We start from the raw sequence: 18,699 nt of genomic DNA on the forward strand, positions 1-18,699 counted from the left end.
CCATCTCTGTTGTATATCAAGTTTGCATGTTCATGTGGGTCTGATTCTGGACTCCATTCTCTTTCATTGGTCTTTTAATCTATCTCGGTCCATGTATCCCACTGACTTAATTAGTATAGCTTGATATATGATAGATGGAATTCTCTCACTTTATTCAAAATTTTGTTGGCTTTCATGGCTTGTTCTCCCTTGTGATTTTAAGATCTGCTTTTAAAGTTCTCTGGAAAAAACTGTATCGATGGGGGCTGGCACTGTGGTGTAGTGGTTAAGTTCGTGTGCTCCACTTTGGTGGTCCATGGTTTTCAGGTTCGGATCCCAGACGTGGACCTATACACTGGTCATCATACCATGCTGTGGCAGCATCCCACATACAAAATAGAGGAAGATTGGCACAGATGTTAGCTCAGGGCCAATCTTCCTTACAAAAACAGAAAAAACAAAACTATATTGAGATTTTGATTAGAACTGTATTAAGTATATAGATTAATATTGAGAGGATTTCCTTCTTTACTTTAATAAACCTTCCATACATGAACATGCTATCTCTTCATTTTTTTAAAGGTCTTTCTAAGCAATTTTCTACTTATTAGCAAAAGAATTCATTGAATTTTGTATGTTGATCTTGTATCCAGCAACCTTCCTGAAAGTTCTCATTAGTTCTAATTGTCTTTATTTTCTTAGATTTTCTATAATTTCTTTTTTTTTTGTTTTGTTTTCTTCTAATTCTTAAATCTTTTATGTCCTTTGCTTGTTTTACTGTTTCGGATAGGACATCTAGTACATTGTTGACAGGAAGAAATGGTAGAAGACATTTTTGTCCTTTTCCTAACTTTAAAGGGAATGCTTCTGATATTTCACCAGTAGGTATTTTATTTACTGTAGATTTGGGGCAGATATCCTTTATCAGGTTAACAAACTTCATTCTTATTTCTAATTTCTCAGGATTTATTTTGTTTTTGTTTTAAATATCACGTGCTTGGTTGTACTATTTAACATAAAATGTAAGTCCCTTGCAACTCTGTAATTCCGCTTACTCCCACCTCTATGCTTTGCTCTAATTTTGTCATATTTTACTTCTTCATATTAATAAATTGTACAATACAAAGTTGCAATTTTTGTTTCAGTCAGCCGTATGTCTTTTAAGAAATCAGGAGGGAAAAAATAGGCTTTTATATTTACTCACATAGTTACCATTGCAGATATTTTTCATTTCTCCTTGCGGATCTGAGTTTCCATCTGTTGTCATTTCCCTTCTGCCTGGAAGAACTTCCTTTAGCATTTCTTATACTTCAGATCTATGACAGATGAATTGTTCTGGCTTTTCTTTACCTGAAAATGTCTTTGTTTCATATAATGAGAAGTCAGCCATTTTTTCTCTGGCTGCTTAACATTTTTCCTGCTTTTTCATTTTCAGCAGTTTGAATATGATGTGCTCTAGTTGTGATTTTCTTTGTAATTATTTTGCTTAGGGTTCACTGGACTTAGATTTGCAATTTTATGTTTTCCCCAAATTGTGGACATTTTCAGCTGTTACTTTTGCAGGTACTTTTCTGCATAATTTTCTATCTGCTGTGGGACTGTGACTTCACATATGTTAAACTTTATGGTATTGTACCATAGCTCACTGAGGCTCTCTGTTTATTAAAAAATTTTTCTTTCTTCTTAGATTTTCAGGTTGGATAACTGCTTTGGTCTGTCTTTAAAGTGACTGACCCTATATTCTGTTATCTTTAATCTGCTGTTAAACCTGTCAAGTGAGTTTTCCATTTCAGACCTTGTATTTTTGTGTTCTGCATGGTCCTATATGGTTCCTTTTTATAGTTTTCATTTGTTTGATGAGAGTTTCCTCTCTTCATTTATAGTTATTAAGTTCTTGAAGGTATTTATAGTAAGTAGCTACTTTATTTGTTAACTAATTCCAACATCTGGGTAATCTTGTGTTCAGTGTACATTGACTACTTTTTTACTGACTGTGGGTCACATTTTCCTTTTCCATCTCTAGCAATTTTTAATTTTATTACTGGATATTGTGAATATGGTTTTGTGACCCGCGACTCTGTTTTCTCCTAAAGAGTGTTGATTCTTTGTTCTAGCAGGCACTCAACTGGCTAGACTTAAACTCCAAACTGTTTTCCCTGAATTGGGAGACAGCTCAGTTCTTTGAGCCATCTATCCGTTGCTTTTCTTTGGGGCCTCTGGAGTCTCTCCGTGTTTTGTGGTTCAGGGCGTAGCTAAGAATTGTGGTGGAGTTTATATATATATTTCTGGAGTTCCCTCCTTTCTAGGATTTCCTCCCTCACTTTCCAGTTGCTCTACTAGCTCCAAACTTCATCCTTTAATGCTACAAGCCAATGTGATTGTGATTTCCTTCTTGAGTTTCAACTTCGCTACACAGTGTTGGCTGGTATCTGCCCTCAGGCAAGCAGCTATGTAAAGGCAGATCTCACCTATATAGTTCCCTTCTTTAAAGGGTTGGTTTCTCTAGTTTCTGCCTTTTAGTTTCTCCCCACTGCTTTTAAATAGTTGTTTTTATATTTTGACCAGAGTTTGTAATTGTTGTTTGTGGGAGGATTAGTCCAGTGTAAGCTGTTCCACCTTTCTCTGTGTAGGTATTTATTCCATGCTTTCCCTTTTTTTTTTAAAAGACTTAATTTTTTTAGAACAGTTTTAGGTTTACAATAAAATTGAGAGGAAGATACAGAAATTTCCCATATGTTCCCTATGCCCCCATGCACAGCCTTCCCCATTTTCAGCTCACCAGAGTGGTATATTTTGTTTTTTTTTAACGAAGGATAAACCTACATTGTCACATCATAATCACTCAAAGTCCATAGTTTACCTAAGGGTTTGCTCTTGGTGGTATATGTTCAGTGGGTTTGGATTAATGTATAATGACATATATCCATCATTATAATATCCTCCACCCCTGGCAACCACACTGATCTTTTTTTTGTCTCCATAGTTTTGCCTTTTCTAGAATGTCATAGTTGGAATCATACAGAGTGCAGTCTTCTCAGATTGGCTTCTTTCACTTAGTAATATGCATTTAAGGTGCCTTCATGTCTTTTCATGGCTTGATAACTCATTTCTTTTTAACACTGAATAATATTCCATTATCTGGATGTACCACAGTTTATGGATCCATTCACCTAGTGAAAGACATCTTGGTTGCTTTCAAGTTTTGGCATTTATGAATAAGGCTACTGTAAACATCCACAGTCAGGTTTTTATATGGATAGAAGTTTTCAGCTCCTTAGGGTAAATAGCAAGGAGCATGATTGCTGGATGATATGGTAAGAGTATGTTTAGTTTTGTAAGAAACTGCCAAACCATCTTCCAGAGTGGCTGTACCATTTTGTATTCCCAGCAGCAATGGATGATAGTCCTTGTTGGAGGAGAGTTCCTTGTCAGCTTTTGGTGTTGTCAGCATTCCGGATTTTGGCCGTTGTAATAGGTGTGTGATGGTATCTCGTTGTTTTAATTTGCATTTCCTTGATGACATATGATATGGAGCATCTTTTCATATGCTTATTTGCCATCTGTATATCTTCTTTGGTGAGGTTGCTTTCACTTTTAACTTTCCTGAATCCTTATTTTTTTTTTTAAAAGATTGGCACCTGAGCTAACAATTGTTGCCAATCTTTTTTTTCTTCTTCTTCTCCCCAAAGCCCCCCAGTACATAGTTGTAGATTCTAGCTGTGACTGCCTCTGTTTGTGTTATGTGGGATGACACCTCAGCATGGCCTGATGAGTGGTGCTGTGTCTGCGCCCAGGATCTAAACTGGCAAAACCCTGGGCTGCCGAAGCACAGCACTAACTTAACCACTTGGCCGTGGGGCCGGTCCCTGAATCCTTATGTTTTTGGTGTATGTCTCATAAATAGCATGTAGCTTTTATTTAAAAAAACATTTAACAACTTATCTTTTAATGGATACATTTAGTCTTTTAATCTTCGTTTTAATTACTTATGTATTGGGACTTATTTCTGCCATTTCATTTTGTGCTTTCTATATTTGTGTTTTTTTAATGATTCTAAATATTCTTCCCATTTTATTTTTAATTGATTGATTTTCTTATTCTTCTCTTTTTCAGCTTTGGTTTTTAAGTTATACATTCCATGTTTACTTAATTAGTTGTTACTTTTTAATTTTCAATAATACTTGATCTTAAGTCTAAAATTAATCAAATATCTCTACCCTATATCTTAACACAACAACCTTAAAATGCTTTTATTTCTGTTACCTTTATTCCTTCTTGCATGGTATTGCTTTCTGGTATTTTCATTCATTTAACCAATAATTACTGAACTCTTCAACCATGTGCCAGGTACTGTTCCATGGACTGTGGTCATAGCATTAAACAAAATACCGTCTCTGCACTCATGAAGCTTACAAAATAATTTAAAAAATAATTAATATATATTATCTTGTAAATTAGTGTTTGGTGCTAGAATGGAAAGTAAAGCATTAGGAAGGGATAAAGTATGGCATTGGGGTGGAGATGCTATTTAGTATATGAGTTTCTGCTGTCTTCAGACATTTCATAAGATTTTTAGGGTTCAGGTATGAAAAACATAATTCCCGTGCTGAGGGAGCTTGCAGTCTAACCAAAGAGTCCCGGGAAGAAGATATAGATGGGGAGCCATCAGCACGTGGTGGGTGAAGCTTTACAACTGATCAGTTTGGAAAGGGGGTTGTGTAGAGTGTCAAGCAGCCTGAGGACAGATCCACTGCAGAGTGGGATGAGCCCAGTAAAGAAAACTGTGAAGCATGGTCGGAAAAGGAGGAGAACAAGAGACAACCCTGAGAGCCAAGAAAAGAAGAGGTGGTATTTTATTTATAGCCTGCCTATTCCAAAAATAAGAGATTGAGACATCAAGTAGAATGAATCTGAGAGAGACTGGTCTTGGGGCCAGCGCAGTGGCATAGTGGTTAAGTTCACATGTTCCACTTCAGTGGCCCTGGGTTTGCCGGTTTGGATCCTGGGCATGAACCTATACACCACTTATCAAGCTATGCTGTGGCAGGTGTCCTACATATAAAACAGAGGAAGATGAGCACAGATGTTAGCTCAGAGCCAGTCTTCCTCAGCAAAAAAAAAGGATTGTCAGCGGATGTTAGCTCAGGGCTCATCTCCCTCCGAAAAAAAAAAAAAGAAAGAGACTGGTCTTGGTAGTTAGAACATTAGAGTGACTTGATCAACAAATGGTTGCATTGAAGTGAAGCCAGACTACACTGGGTTGAGGAGTTGAGAAATTAGAGATAGAGAATAAAGACTGTTTGCACAAAAGGTAGTAAAGGAAAGAAGAGAAAGCGATAACTTGACGGAAAGAGAGCAGCATTTTGGAACTCAGGGCTGAGGTTGTGTTTTGGCAAAAATACAGAACAAAGCCTTGGAGATTTAGGGGACTGTATGGCCAGAAAATAGTGTGGGCCCTTGGCCTGGGGGAGGTTCCTGATGGATCCTTGACTTCCCAGAAGGTGTTCCCCAGGATTCTTGAGATTTTCCATTGTTGATGGTGGCAGTGTATTTCCTAGTGTACTGAGTTCATGGTTGGGAGGAAAGATGTAAATTTTCTGAAATCACAGTGTTTTTTGGTAATGAATTGGCATTTGTATTAGAGATAAAAGTAAAAGCCTGAGAAGACTTCCCCTGACCATTGCTCTTCAAACTCCTCAGGGTGATAGTCAAGATTTCCCCTGGTCTGAACACACCCCTTCAGTCATATCTCCCAGTTTGTCTGTTTTCTGTCCTCTAGACATCCCCTGCATTTTCCTGCCTCCCTATTTTAGCTCACACTGTTTTGTCTGTTTGAAATGTCCTCTTGCCTTTTCCTAACTCAGACAACAATTCCTTGGTCATTCTCCACCACCAGTTTCCCTCCATTGTGCATTGTAGCCCCTTTTAACTTGGCACCTCTCGCAGACATACAAAAGCATTTTGTAAATTGTGCAGTGCCACACAAACTTGACTTGTGAAGTGCCACACCAACTTGCCTTGTTATCTCTCCCCCTAAAGTGCAAGCTGGTTGAGGACAAGGTCTGAGCTTTTTTCATATTATGTACATCAGGCTACTTAATGTAGCGTCTCGCACATATTTGATATTTGTTAAAGTTTGAATGAATTAGGGGTATGTGATTCTGTGATAGATTAAATAATGCTGTGTCTAAGATAGGCATGTTATACACCAAGTTTTATTTTGTAGCTATTACATTTATGTTGAAATTGTGCTTCTATGCAATCTCCTCTAAAAGTAGACTCCTTAATTTGGATCCTCCACTGATTCACATCTTCATTTTTTTCTTCAGAGGATACATGCCCATCTAAATCAATAATTGTAGGTTGCAGAGTGGTGTATTGGGATGTTTTTGCTGTAGTAGCAAAATACTCAGTTAAACAACGAGGGCTTTATTATCTCATAACAAGAAGTCCAGACATAGATTTCAGGGTTGGTCTCTTCATTGGCTCCATGGTATCATTAGGGTCCCACATACTTTCCAAGTTTGCACTTTGCCATCCTCAGCATGTTGACGTTGGCTTCCCTCATGACCTCAAGATGGCTTTTGCACTTCTAAGTATGCTATATAAATGATAGCCAAAGGTGGAAATGTGTAGTTTCTCCTTCAGCATCTCTGTGCGGGAACATAACTTTTCCTGAATGCTTCCCAACAGATTTCCCCTCAGGTCTGATTGTCAAGATTTGGTCACTTGAACTGGCAAGAAGAATAGGACAGCCATGATTCACTTGGACCAATCAAGAATAGGTTGTCTAGTGGAGAATGGTCACTTGAATTCAGTTGGGGGTCTAATGCAGTAAAAAACATGGGGGGCTGAGGGTGGTATAAGGAACAAGCAGTATCTGCCTAGGTGCTATCTATGTGCTTTTGGCCTTCCCACCTGGAAAGTTAATATCCTCATAGATTTCTAAGAGGAAGAAAGATACTTTTTAAAAAAAAATTTTTATTGAGATTATGATAGTTTACAACCTTGTGGAATTTCAGTTGTACGTTATTGTTTGTCAGTCGTGTTGTAGATGCACCACTTCTCCCTTTGTGCCCACCCTCACTCCCCCTTTCCCCTGGTAGCCACTAATCTGTTCTCTTTGTCTACATGTTTAACTTCCACATAGGAGTGGTGTCATACAGAGATTGTCTTTCTCTATCTGGCTTATTTCACTTAACATAATACCCTCAAGGTCCATCCATGTTGTTGTGAATGGGACGATTTTATCCTTTTTTATGGCTGAGTAGTATTCCATTGTATTTATATACCATATTTTCTTTATCCAATCATCAGTTGATGGGCACTTAGGTTGCTTCCATGTCTTGGCTATTGTAAATAATGCTGCAATGAACATAGGGGTGCATGGGACTTTTGGAATTGCTGACTTCAAGTTCTTTGGATAGATACCCAGTAGTGGGATGTCTGGGTCATATGGTATTCCTGTTTTTAATTTTTTGAGAAATCTCCATTCTGTTTTCCATAGTGGCTGCACCAGTTTGCATTCCCACCAGCAGTGTATGAGGGTTCCTTTTTCTCCACAACCTCTCCAACATTTGTTACTTTTTGTTAAGGTTATTTTTGCCATTCTAATGGATGTAAGGTGATATCTTAGCATAGTTTTGATTTGCATTTCCCTGATGATCAGTGATGATGAACATCTTTTCATGTGCCTATTGGCCATCCATGTATCTTCTTTGGAGAAATGTCTGTTCTTGTCTCCTGCCCATTTTTTGATCGGATTGTTTGATTTTTTTTTGTTGTTGAGCTGTGTGAGTTCTTTATAGATTATGGAGATTAACCCTTTGTCGGATATACGACTTGCAAATATTTTTTCCCAATTAATGGGTTGTTTTTTTGTTTCAATCCTGTTTTCTCTTGCCTTGAAGAAGCTCTTTAGTCTGATGAAGTCCCATTTGTTTATTTTTTCTATTGTTTCCCTTGTCTGAGAAGACATGATGTCTGAAAAGATCCTTTTAATACTGATGTCAAAGAGTGTACTGCCTACATTTTCTTCTAGAAGCCTTTTGGTTTCAGGTCTTACCTTTAGGTCTTTGATCCATTTTGAGTTTATTTTTGTGAATGGTGAAAAAGAATGGTCAGTTTTCATCCTTTTACATGTGGCTGTCCAGTTTTCCCAGCACCATTTGTTGAAAAGATTTTCTTTTCTCCATTGTATGCCCTCAGCTCCTTTGTCGAAGATTAGCTGTCCATCGATGTGTGGTTTTATTTCTGGGCTTTCAATTCTGTTCCATGGATCTGTGCACCTGTTTTTGTATCAATACCATGCTGTTTTGATTACTGTAGCTTTGTAGTATGTTTTCAGGTCAGGGGTTATGCCTCCAGCTTTGTTCTTTTTTCTCAGGATTGCTTTAGCAATTCGGGGTCTTTTGTTGCCCCATATGAATTTTAGGATTCTTTGTTCTATTTCTGTACAGAATGTCATTGGGATTCTGATTGGGATTGTGTTGAATCTGTAGATTGCTTTAGGTATTATGGACATTTTAACTATGTTTATTCTTCCAATCCATGTGCATGGAATGTCTTTCCATCTCTTTATGTCGTCAGCAATTTCTTTCAGGAAAGTCTTGTAGTTTTCGTTGTATAGGTCAAGGAAAGATACTTTTATAGTATTTTCACTGAGCTGGTGTTGGATCTCAGTAATACTTTATTCATTGACTCACTCATTCGTGTGATAGACATTAACTGAACACCTATTGTGTGCCAGGTCCTTGTCCTCAGGTGGCAGCTGGCCTACAATCTAATGGAATAGGATGACTGAGGTAAGGGGGGAGGACAGAATTATTCTGTAATAAATTGATTTTAGGAAATTTATTTTTCAACAGGAAATGTGGGACATGTGGATTTGGGATATGAATTCATTTGAAAAACCACTGTGGGGTAAGTTGATAGCTGGGAGTGGATGACTTCAGGATTGCACGTCTCTTTGCACTCGGGTTTTGCTTTTACAGCTCCATAGGTATCAAATTTATGTTGATTGGATTTTTTGCCTCCTATACACACAAGAGAATGGCTTGTATTAAAATCCCAGTTTAGTAATTTGAGAAGTGTAACCATCAAACATAGCCTCAGTACTAATTAATTCGGGCATTCACTTCTCATTAGGGAGGTCAATTTGAAGACTAAATGAAGACCAGATTTATAAATAGAAAGATGCTTATATAGGGTTTAACCTGCTTGAGCTTACCCAGTAATCCTGTCATGTGGACTGGAAATCACTCACAGAGCCAGTGTTGAAGATACAGGGTCAAGTTTATCTCTAAACTTCTCTTTGCAGTACAGTCATGTATTGCTTAACGACAGGGATACATTCTGGGAAATGTAGTGAGAAATGCATCGTTAGGCGGTTTTGTCATGCGAACATCGTAGAGTGTACTTAACTAGATGGTGTAGCCTACTACACACCTAGGTTATGTGGTACTAATCTTATGGGACCACTGTGTATATGCAGGTTGTTGTTGACTGAAATGTTGTTATGCTGTGCATGACTGTACTCCACATGGCCATCTGAATTCTCATTGCGTCAGCACACATATAAAAGGTTCCCGATTTTCTTTTTCATCTAAGAAAGTGCCTCTAGAAATACTATTTAATAGTTACTGAGTGTGTACTGTGGTATATGAGTGTGTTGTGCATTACTCTTAACTTAGTGCAATGGGACTATAAAGTGGGTATGTTTTTCTATTTAGAGGAATAAAGAGGCCCAGATTTATGCAAATGAGGTAATATTGCTGGGATCACATAACTAATAATTAGTGTTGGAATTGAAATTTAAACCCAAATTTGAATTTCAATATTTGGCCTAATGCACATTTGCTTCTGTTTTATATGCTGATTGTGTTAGGGGTTCCCAAGACTACCTCCAGGGTTCAGGCTAGGAGGGAGGATTCACAGGATTCAGCATATAGTCATATTAAGGGCTAAGATTTATTACAGCAAAAGGATACAGAACAATGTTATCAAGGGAAAGAGTGCATGGGCTGAAGTCTGGAGGAAACCAGGCACAAGCTTCCAAAAGTCTTCTCCCAGTGGGGTCACACAGGACGTACTTAACTCCTCCGGCAAGAATTGTGACAACGTGTGTGAAGTGTAGTCTACAGGGGAAACTCAATAGAGACTCAGTGCCAGTGTTTTTATTGGTGCTGGTCCTATAGGTACCCTTTGCCTAGCATGTACCAAAATTTCAGGCTCCCAGAAGGAAAGCAAGTGTTTAGCATAAACCATATTGTTTGTACAGTTTAGGCACTGTGAGTCATGCTTATCATTAATGGTAAGTTTTAAATCAGTGTAGGGAACTGTTTATCATTCAAGTTCCCAGATGCCAGCCAAGAGCCAACCTTGCAACCACGTCTTTCTAAGGATAGCAGTCTCAGGCCTGCTGCATTAACCTTTATCCTGAGCACGACTAATTATTTTAAGGAGGTTGTGATTATGATCATTTAGCTTCTGAAAAATGAGAGAAGTAGGTGTTATGGCAAACCAAATTCTTTAGTGGTATCTGTTTGGGGGTCCCATGACTGCCCACTAGTTTAATTTGTGGAAGGACTCACACAAGCCAATTTCATGTTGTACTCATGGCTAAGGTTTATTACAGCAAAGGATACAGTGCAGGAACAACAGGAAAAAGGTAAATACAAGTGAGTGCTAGAGAGATCAGGCGCGGACTTCCAAGTCTTCCCTCTACAAGGATCACTTGGACACAATTTTCTCTCTAGTTGTGAACGGTAGAGGTGTACAAGATGTCTCTGGCCAGGGAATCACATGAGTGTTACAGTCCAGAGTTCTTATAGGAAGCTGGTCACATAGGCACATTCCTGCCACGTGACCAGCCTTGGTAACTGAAACTTAGGACCCCAGACCTGATACCAGGTACACGTCATAAATCTTGATGATTATTTTAAACAGTGCTGACAGCTTGTTACATCCTGACCCACTGCCTCTAACATCCTTAGCCAGTGACTGGGAACATTCTGGGAGTTTAGTTCTCAGAGTTTGGCTAGGGGTCTTTGCCATGGCTCTAGGCATCCCCCAGAGATTAGGAAGGCGTGAGTAAAGCAGACCTGCTGTGTCACTTCTTTCTTCACAGCATCCTGCATGAAATAATGTTGCATTTGCTAAATGTAATATTTAATGCTAGATAGATTCTTTAGAATATGGTATTCTAAACTTAGAAAAAAATAATTGATAGTAGAAACAGTTGACAAATTTCACTTCTCTGAGAGCAAGTTTGTAGATTCTTTTCTTTTAGGGATTTATAAAATGGTGACTGTTGGATTTCTGATTTTTGTCCACAACTATTTCTATTACATACAGGTATATGTAATGTTAAAGAACAATACAGAAATATAAACTTAAAATGAATCAAGATACTACAAAATTAACCTTCACTTTATGAAGGACTTCCTCATGAGAGGCTTTTAAACACAGTGGCATCTCTTTTTTACAGAATTTGCAGATGAACAGAAATACCAGTTTTGCAGAAAGAAAATAACCAATAATTTAAAAATTGCCTGATTCCAGGATTTAAAACCAATCTTTACTACTTTATTTATTGCTATTGGAAATCTGCTTTATGCTATGCAAAAAAGACCAAGTAGATGGGGAAAGTTCCATGCTTGAAAATGAGAAGTTCTAAGTTAACAAAGTTGAATAGGTTTCCTTTTTGCAGAACTTCACAGAACCTTTAGTGCAGTGATATACAGTATGACTCTCCTAGGGCAAATAAAGTGTATAATGTTTCCCTAACTTATTTGACCATGGAATTTCTTTAGTGAGGACTCTGAGATGTGGGTCCTGCAGTAACAGTGATCTTTAGAACAGGGCAGAAGGACAGTGGGAAGCCATTAAAGGGTTTTAGGTAAAGGAGAGACAGAAACAAAACAACTGTAGAAAAAGTTTACTTTAAAGAAAACATTGTTGCAGAGAAGTGTAGTATCTTATACTGCCTCCTCATAAAACCTGTTGAGAAACTCCCCTCTCTGGCTGTCTTTTTCTGCCAGGTTTCCTGAATTGGTGTTTCTCTTTTGTAATGTGAATGGCATGTCTCTTAGACTGGTGTTTAACAGTGTGATAAGAGCTTCTATGGTGTGGATCATTGCCTTCATGCTTGTACCATCTACAGTTCCTGACATGGTATCAAGAACATTGTTGGCCAAGAATCAGTAAATGTCCAGAGAACATGGAATGTGTTGTGACTCTGAAATACTGAAACTTCTTATATTTAAGGAACAGCAGTATAGTAGCCATAAAAGGTGCTATACATTTATTTTAAATAATGATGTCATTTTGAAAAACATTTTTGGAACTTTTAGACTTCTCTTGAGTTTAACTCCTCATCACCAACTTTTTTTATGATCTTTATGATTTTCTTAATTTGTTTATTTTCTCAGAACGGTAGAATTGTTCCAACATAGACATGTAAAAACTTTTAACTACTAGATTTCTTTTGCAGTAGATGGAATACCATTTTAAATAATTAAATGTTCATCATAGGTAAGGAAGGCCAGTGGGTCGAGAATAGCCAGGGTCTTCCTCAGGAAGTAGTGAAAGATGAGAAGACTTGCTTTACCATATAGCAAGAATTATTCTAAAGCTGTAATAATTAAGACAGCAGTGTGGTACAGGGATAGACAGATAGACCAGTGGAAAAGAACACAGAACCCCAGAAACCTGGTTTATGGCAAACTTGGCATTGCATACTTTTAAGGAGAGGATGACCTTTCCATAAATAGTACGGGGACAGTTGGTTATCCACATGGAAGAAAATGACATAGAATTTCTACTTAAGCCTGAAAGGTAAAACTTTAAAATTTTTAGACATTAAAACATTATTTTTAATGATCTCTAGAGAGAGCAGAATTCCTTAAGACATAGAAAATATGAACCATAAAAGATACCTCTTATTAAGAGGATAAGCTACAAACTGGGAAAAGATACTTGCAGTACATGAAACTGACACAAGATTAGAATCCAAACAGTATAAAGATGTCCAAAAATTAATAGGAAAGGGACAAAACAACCCACCCAAAACAGTAGTGGACTAGACATTAGTAGGCACTTTAGAGAAGAACAACTAGAACGGCCAGTAAGGTCAGAGATGGTGGGGAAACACAAGTTAAAACTACATCAAGATACCAACTACGCACCTACCAGATCGTCCAAAAATGAAAAGTCTGACATCGATAAGTGTTGCCAAGGATATAACATCCAGAGCCCCCAATTTATTTTCTATTTTGCTGCAACCAACAGGGAAAACAAATTGGTCATATTTAGTCATATTTAAGATATGTATACCCGATGACATAATACCCCTAAGGATGTCCTCTAGATCAGGAGTCGATGTGACAACTGATGAGTTAAAAAGATTTTTACATTTTTAAATGATTTTAAAAAATTAAAATAATATTTTATAATTTGTGATGTGAAATTATATGAAATTCAGATTTCAGTGTCTATAACTAAAGTTTTATTGAATACTGTCACACTTGTTTACGTATTATTTACGCTGCTTTTGTGATACAAAACTAGAGCTGAGTAGTTGTAACAGAGATCTTATGTCCTGCAGAGCCTAAAATATTTACCATCTGGCCCTTTGCAGAAAAAGTTTGCTGACCCCTGCCCTAGATAAATACTCTTGTACATATGTACCAGGAAACATGTTCATGAGTGTTCATAGCAGTGCTGGTGGTAATAACAGAAACTAGAAAGAACCAAATGTCCATTAAGAGTAGAATGGATGAACTATGGTATGCTAAGCCAAAGGAATACTACTCACTAGTGAAGAAAATGAATTAACTTCAACTACATGTAACATATGGATAGATCTGAGGAACATAGTGTTAGGATAAAAGCAAGTCTCAGATTTTTCTATTTATAAGCAATTCAGAAACAAATATAAACAAGGCGTATTAAGGATACCACTTTGAGGAGCTAGGGAAGAATTGGGTTTGGAGGGGGACTTTTAAAGGTGATGTTCTTGTTCTAAAACTGGGTAGTGGATACATGTGTGTGTTGTGTGGTGATCCTTTATTTCTTTTTTCTCTTTTTGGCGTGGAAGATTGGCCCTGAGCTAACATCCATTGCCAATCCTCATCTTTGAGTTTGAGGAAGATTGTTGCTGAGCTAACATCTATGCCAGCCTTCTTCTACTTTGTATGTGGGATGCCACCACAGCATGGCTTGATGAGCAACGTGTAAGTCCGCACCTGGGATCCAAACCCAGAAACCCTGGGCTGAGAAGTGGAGCGCGTGAACTTAACCACTACAGCCCTGGGCTGGCCCGTGATCCTTTATTTCTATGGTGCATTTTATACATGCTTTTGATATTTTATTTGTTTTTGTGATTTGGGGCATTAAAAAGTATCTTTTCAAATACTGTAGTCTGCCTCATAATGTATAATTGTTTATGACTAGTAGAGGGGAACCTTGTCAGTGGACCAGAACCTACTTGATTTTACCTGTAAGTCTGCTATCCCCTTCTGTCCCAGGCATTCTGGTTGTGTCAGGAACTCAATTCAAACTCTCTTAAGTAGAAAAGGGGATTAATAGAAGGAAGAGTCAGGGACTTGATCACCATCATGACCCTCTGCCTCTTGTTCTGTATGCCTCTTCTTGGCCTCATTCTCTTGGGCTACAGGTGGGCTTTCTCTGTGTGTTGGGCTGATTGCAGTTCTAGATGCACAGGCTTCTAGCTTTGTGGCTCAAGAAGCCAAGGGGTGAGGTGCTGTGGTTGGCCTGGCTAGATCATTTGACTATCCTGTGGCCTCGGGGCTGGGTCTGTTACCAGAAGAAACCCTTGGGGGAGGGTGGGGAGCAAGGGTCAGAATCCTGAGCCAGGAAGCCATCTCAGTTTGTATCTATTTTATGTCTGTTCTTTAAGGGTAAAACAATATGTGGTATTTTGACGTAGCTTTGTGGATGTCAGGGCTGTTTTGAAGTGACCATTAAGACATTTAATGTTGCCTAAGACATGATGCTCAGTAGTCGGAGAACGGGAAGAGAAGTTAGAAATGTCTGTTGAGCATTATTACTTTAATTTAAAAAAAATACAGCGTCACCACGATCTCATGCTACCCCTTTATAGCCACACCCATCCCTTTCCTTTCTCCCTGATAAGGACATTTAAGACACTAAAATGTTTGAGGAAAATAGACATTACAAACTTGCTTTAAAACGTGACATATCTACTATTATTCTGAATGACTGGAAGGATGCTTAACCCATTGGTAATAGTGTTTAGCTGGGATGAGAGTTTATGTTTTGTATCTTTTACTTTTCTGTGTTTGCCAAGTTCTTTGCATTGAGCATATATTACTTTATAATTGGAAAAAAAAATCTTTTAAAGATATTGCTAGAAGTTGTCAGTTTATTACCTTAGAAATTGACATTCCACTCAAGATACTGAATATTGAATGCTCTAAATTGGAGTCTTTCAGCCAATAAATTTTATAGGAGCCCATACCATAAGTACCCCAAAATGATAAGCTTTTTCTCCCAGCCTCTAAACTTGGGGTAACACCTGGGAGATAATTAGAGAAAGAGAATATCTAGGTTTATATAGAATATGGACATCGTTTTGTGCAGGAATTTTGGGTTAGTTTTTACTTGTTTTTGTCAAATACTCAGGTAGAATGAGAATATGCTAATACTTGAAAATTGGTTCGGTTTTTTTGGGCTAGTGAATGAGCATCTTAGTGCTAAATTTTAACCAATAATGACTTGACAACTCCAAGACAGTGGCAGAAATATTGGCCTAGATACTTTGTAGGAAGTGGAGACTATAATATTGAATCCTAAGGGACTAGAGCCATCCTTACCTAACTAGTGGGTAGCGGACCGAAATAGCTGCTACTTTGACAACTTTGGCTTCAGTTATTTTCTATTCACAGATTTGCTTTTGTTATTGATATAAGGTAGGATCTAAATTTTCTTTTTTACCATATGGAAAGCCATTGTCCCTGCACCAGCTTTCTACTCTGATTTCTAGTAGCACCTTTCCAACTTTCCATCCTTGTGTGGGTTTGTTTCTGGGTACCATGTAGTTTTAGATACCTCTGCTTTATATTAAATCCAGTCCCCAAAAGCTTCATTTGTGTATTGATTAGAATTACCATCATGTGCTGTGTAATGATGTTTCAGTCAACGACTGACTGCGTATATGACAGTGGTCCCATCAGATTAGTACCATATAGCCTAGGTGTGCAGTAGGCTATATTATCTAGATTTGTGTAAGTACACTCTGTGATGTTCACACAGTGACAGAATCATCTAATGATGCATTTCTTAGAACATATCTCCTTTGTTAAGCAACGCTTGACTGTATATTAAATTTATAGATTAATTTTGGGAAGAAGCTGGATTTTTTCCCCCTGAACATAGGAAATATGGATATTTACTATCCATTAGTCAGGTGTTTTTTTATATCCTTCAATAAAGCTCCACAATTTTCTCCATCTCTTGCACCTGTTTTGTTAAGTTTATTCCCAAATACCTTAGAGTTTTTATAGCTTTTTGAATGTGGTTTATTTTCTTTTATACATTCTAGTTAGTTATTACCATACAGGAGCATGATTGATGTTCTGTGTTCATCTTTTTATTCAGCAACCTTGATGAAATCATCAGTTAGTTCTAGCGGTTTATCTGTTGAATTTTTTCAGAATTTCTGTGTGGAAATCCTACTGTCTGCAAATGATAATTTTGTCCCTTTTTTTTCTAATCCTTATTCTTTTTCTTGTCTTATTGCTTAGATCTCCAATACAATGTCAAAATGAAGCAAGGATGCATAACTTGTCTTATTTCTAATTCTATAGAAATGCATCAGAAGTTCCATCATTAAATATTTTAGGATAGGTTAAAGAATTTCCTTTGACATCCTAGTTTGCCGTTGAAGGTCTCTATTGATGAGAACATTGCCTCAAAACTTAATGGCTTTATACAATAAACATTTATTATCTCATATTTCCTTTGGGTTAGGAATGCAGGAGCAGCTTAGCAGTCTGATATTGACTCAGGATCTTTCAGGAGGTTGTAGTCAAGATGTTGGCTGGGCCTGCTTCCAAAGAGGTTCACTTTCATGCCTGGCAGGGTAGTCCGGGTTGTTGGCAGGAAGTTTCGGTTTCTCACTACTTGGACCTCTCTATAAAGATGTGTGAGCTGACATGGCACTTGCTTTCCCCGGAGTGTTTGATTCTGAGAGTGCTGGGAGAAAGTGTGTTTTATGACTAATCTTGAAATCACACAACATTACTTCCACCATATTCTGCTGGTTAGAAGCAAGTCACTAAGTTCAGCCCATACTCTAGGAGGGAAATTAGGCTCCGCAAAAATTATTTTGTATGTGGATTTTTTTTTTTTTTAAGTCTATCTGACCCCACAAAGTTGCATGAGAGCAGGGGCTTCTGTCTGTGTATCTTTACCCTAAACCCTCTCCTGGGAGCCCCAAACTTTTGGATCCAGCAGCTGAAGTTAACATCTCTCCTTGAAGCTGTCAAAAGTACCTCTTACTCTACATGTCCAAAATCAAACTTAGGTTTCTTTCCGTCTTCATTCTCTTCCCTTCCAAAAATTGGTCCTCTTTTGCTGGTCCCGTTTCCATGACTGGTATTAGTCTACATCCTGTTGTACAAACCAGGGTTTCTTCCTTTTTCCACCCATCTAATTGTCCTTAAATCCCATTGAGTTATCCCTTAATCTCTTGAATCTGCCCCCTTTTATCCAGCTCCAGCTTCATTTCACATCACGGTTTCCTCTTTTGTCCTCAATGCACTGATCTTTCAGTGTTGGGCTCCTTCCTGCTTTAGAGCCTTTGCTACTCACTGCCCCAGATGCTTTTTTTCCTCCCTAAAATCTTGTCTTCTTCAGGGAGGCCTTTTTTACAAGGTCAGATCTCTCTATTACAGATGTTTATAGTGCTATATACCTCCCTTCAAAGCAGTCATTGCAATTGGAATATCACATTTATGTGACTATTTGACCAATGCCTGATTTCCTGGAGCCAACTCTAAACTTCATAAGGAAAGGGAGTGTGTATATTTTGTTCACTTTTGTATTCCCTGCCATTTGACACATTCCCTACGTTTACCGAGTTTGTATGTATTAAATTAGTAAGTGAGTGAATACATTTGATTATGATTCTTATTGAGAAATAGAGCAAATGGAATATATAACTAATAAATAAAATAATCTAGGCTCTTTTGACAATATTAGAGGATAACTATCATCTTTTTAAGTCTTTCAGTTTTTCTGGCACAGATTCCAGCTACAAATTAAAGGCATAGATCTATTGAAGGGCCTCATATCTCATGCCTCTGCCTGGTCAGTTAGTAATCCTAGTCTGGATTGTTGAATAAAATTTAGTAATCCTAGGTCTGGGTGCCTGAGTACTGTGTTCTCAGGAGGGGGGACGTAAGCACTGCAGTATACCCCAGAGTCTAAAGCATTAGGTCCAAGAGAGTGAAGCTTCCATTTTCTCCTAAAGGTTCTGTTGAGCCTGAGATTCTTCTTAAATTTGAAATTTCTGGAAAGCCTTGGTTAGAAGTGTGAGGGGTAGGAGAAAATAATTATTTAGCCCTAGAAAATGCTGATCCATCTTTGGAAGAACTTGGCTTATGATGTGTAGGGTAGGATCAGAAGTTTACTGATGTAATTGATTATTGTACTTTGACATTAGTTCTGATTTTG

At 37.8% G+C, this 18,699-nt stretch overlaps 1 protein-coding gene across 3 annotated transcripts in view; it reads left to right on the top strand.

Annotated features, from left to right (window-relative positions):
• Positions 1 to 18,699, top strand: part of GALNT1 (polypeptide N-acetylgalactosaminyltransferase 1) — a 135,517-nt gene that overhangs the window by 38,068 nt on the left and 78,750 nt on the right. Inside the window, exon 2 of one of the 3 annotated variants that reach the window (XM_070220913.1) lies at positions 8,847 to 8,901. The exons of the other annotated variants lie outside the window; for them this stretch is intronic. The gene's annotated coding sequence lies outside the window, so the exon portion shown is untranslated. The remainder of the gene's footprint in view (positions 1 to 8,846; positions 8,902 to 18,699) is intronic. 3 annotated transcript variants of the gene reach the window in all.

The sequence above is a fragment of the Equus caballus genome, chromosome 8 (assembly GCF_041296265.1).
Source record: "Equus caballus isolate H_3958 breed thoroughbred chromosome 8, TB-T2T, whole genome shotgun sequence".
Lineage (NCBI taxonomy): Eukaryota > Metazoa > Chordata > Mammalia > Perissodactyla > Equidae > Equus > Equus caballus.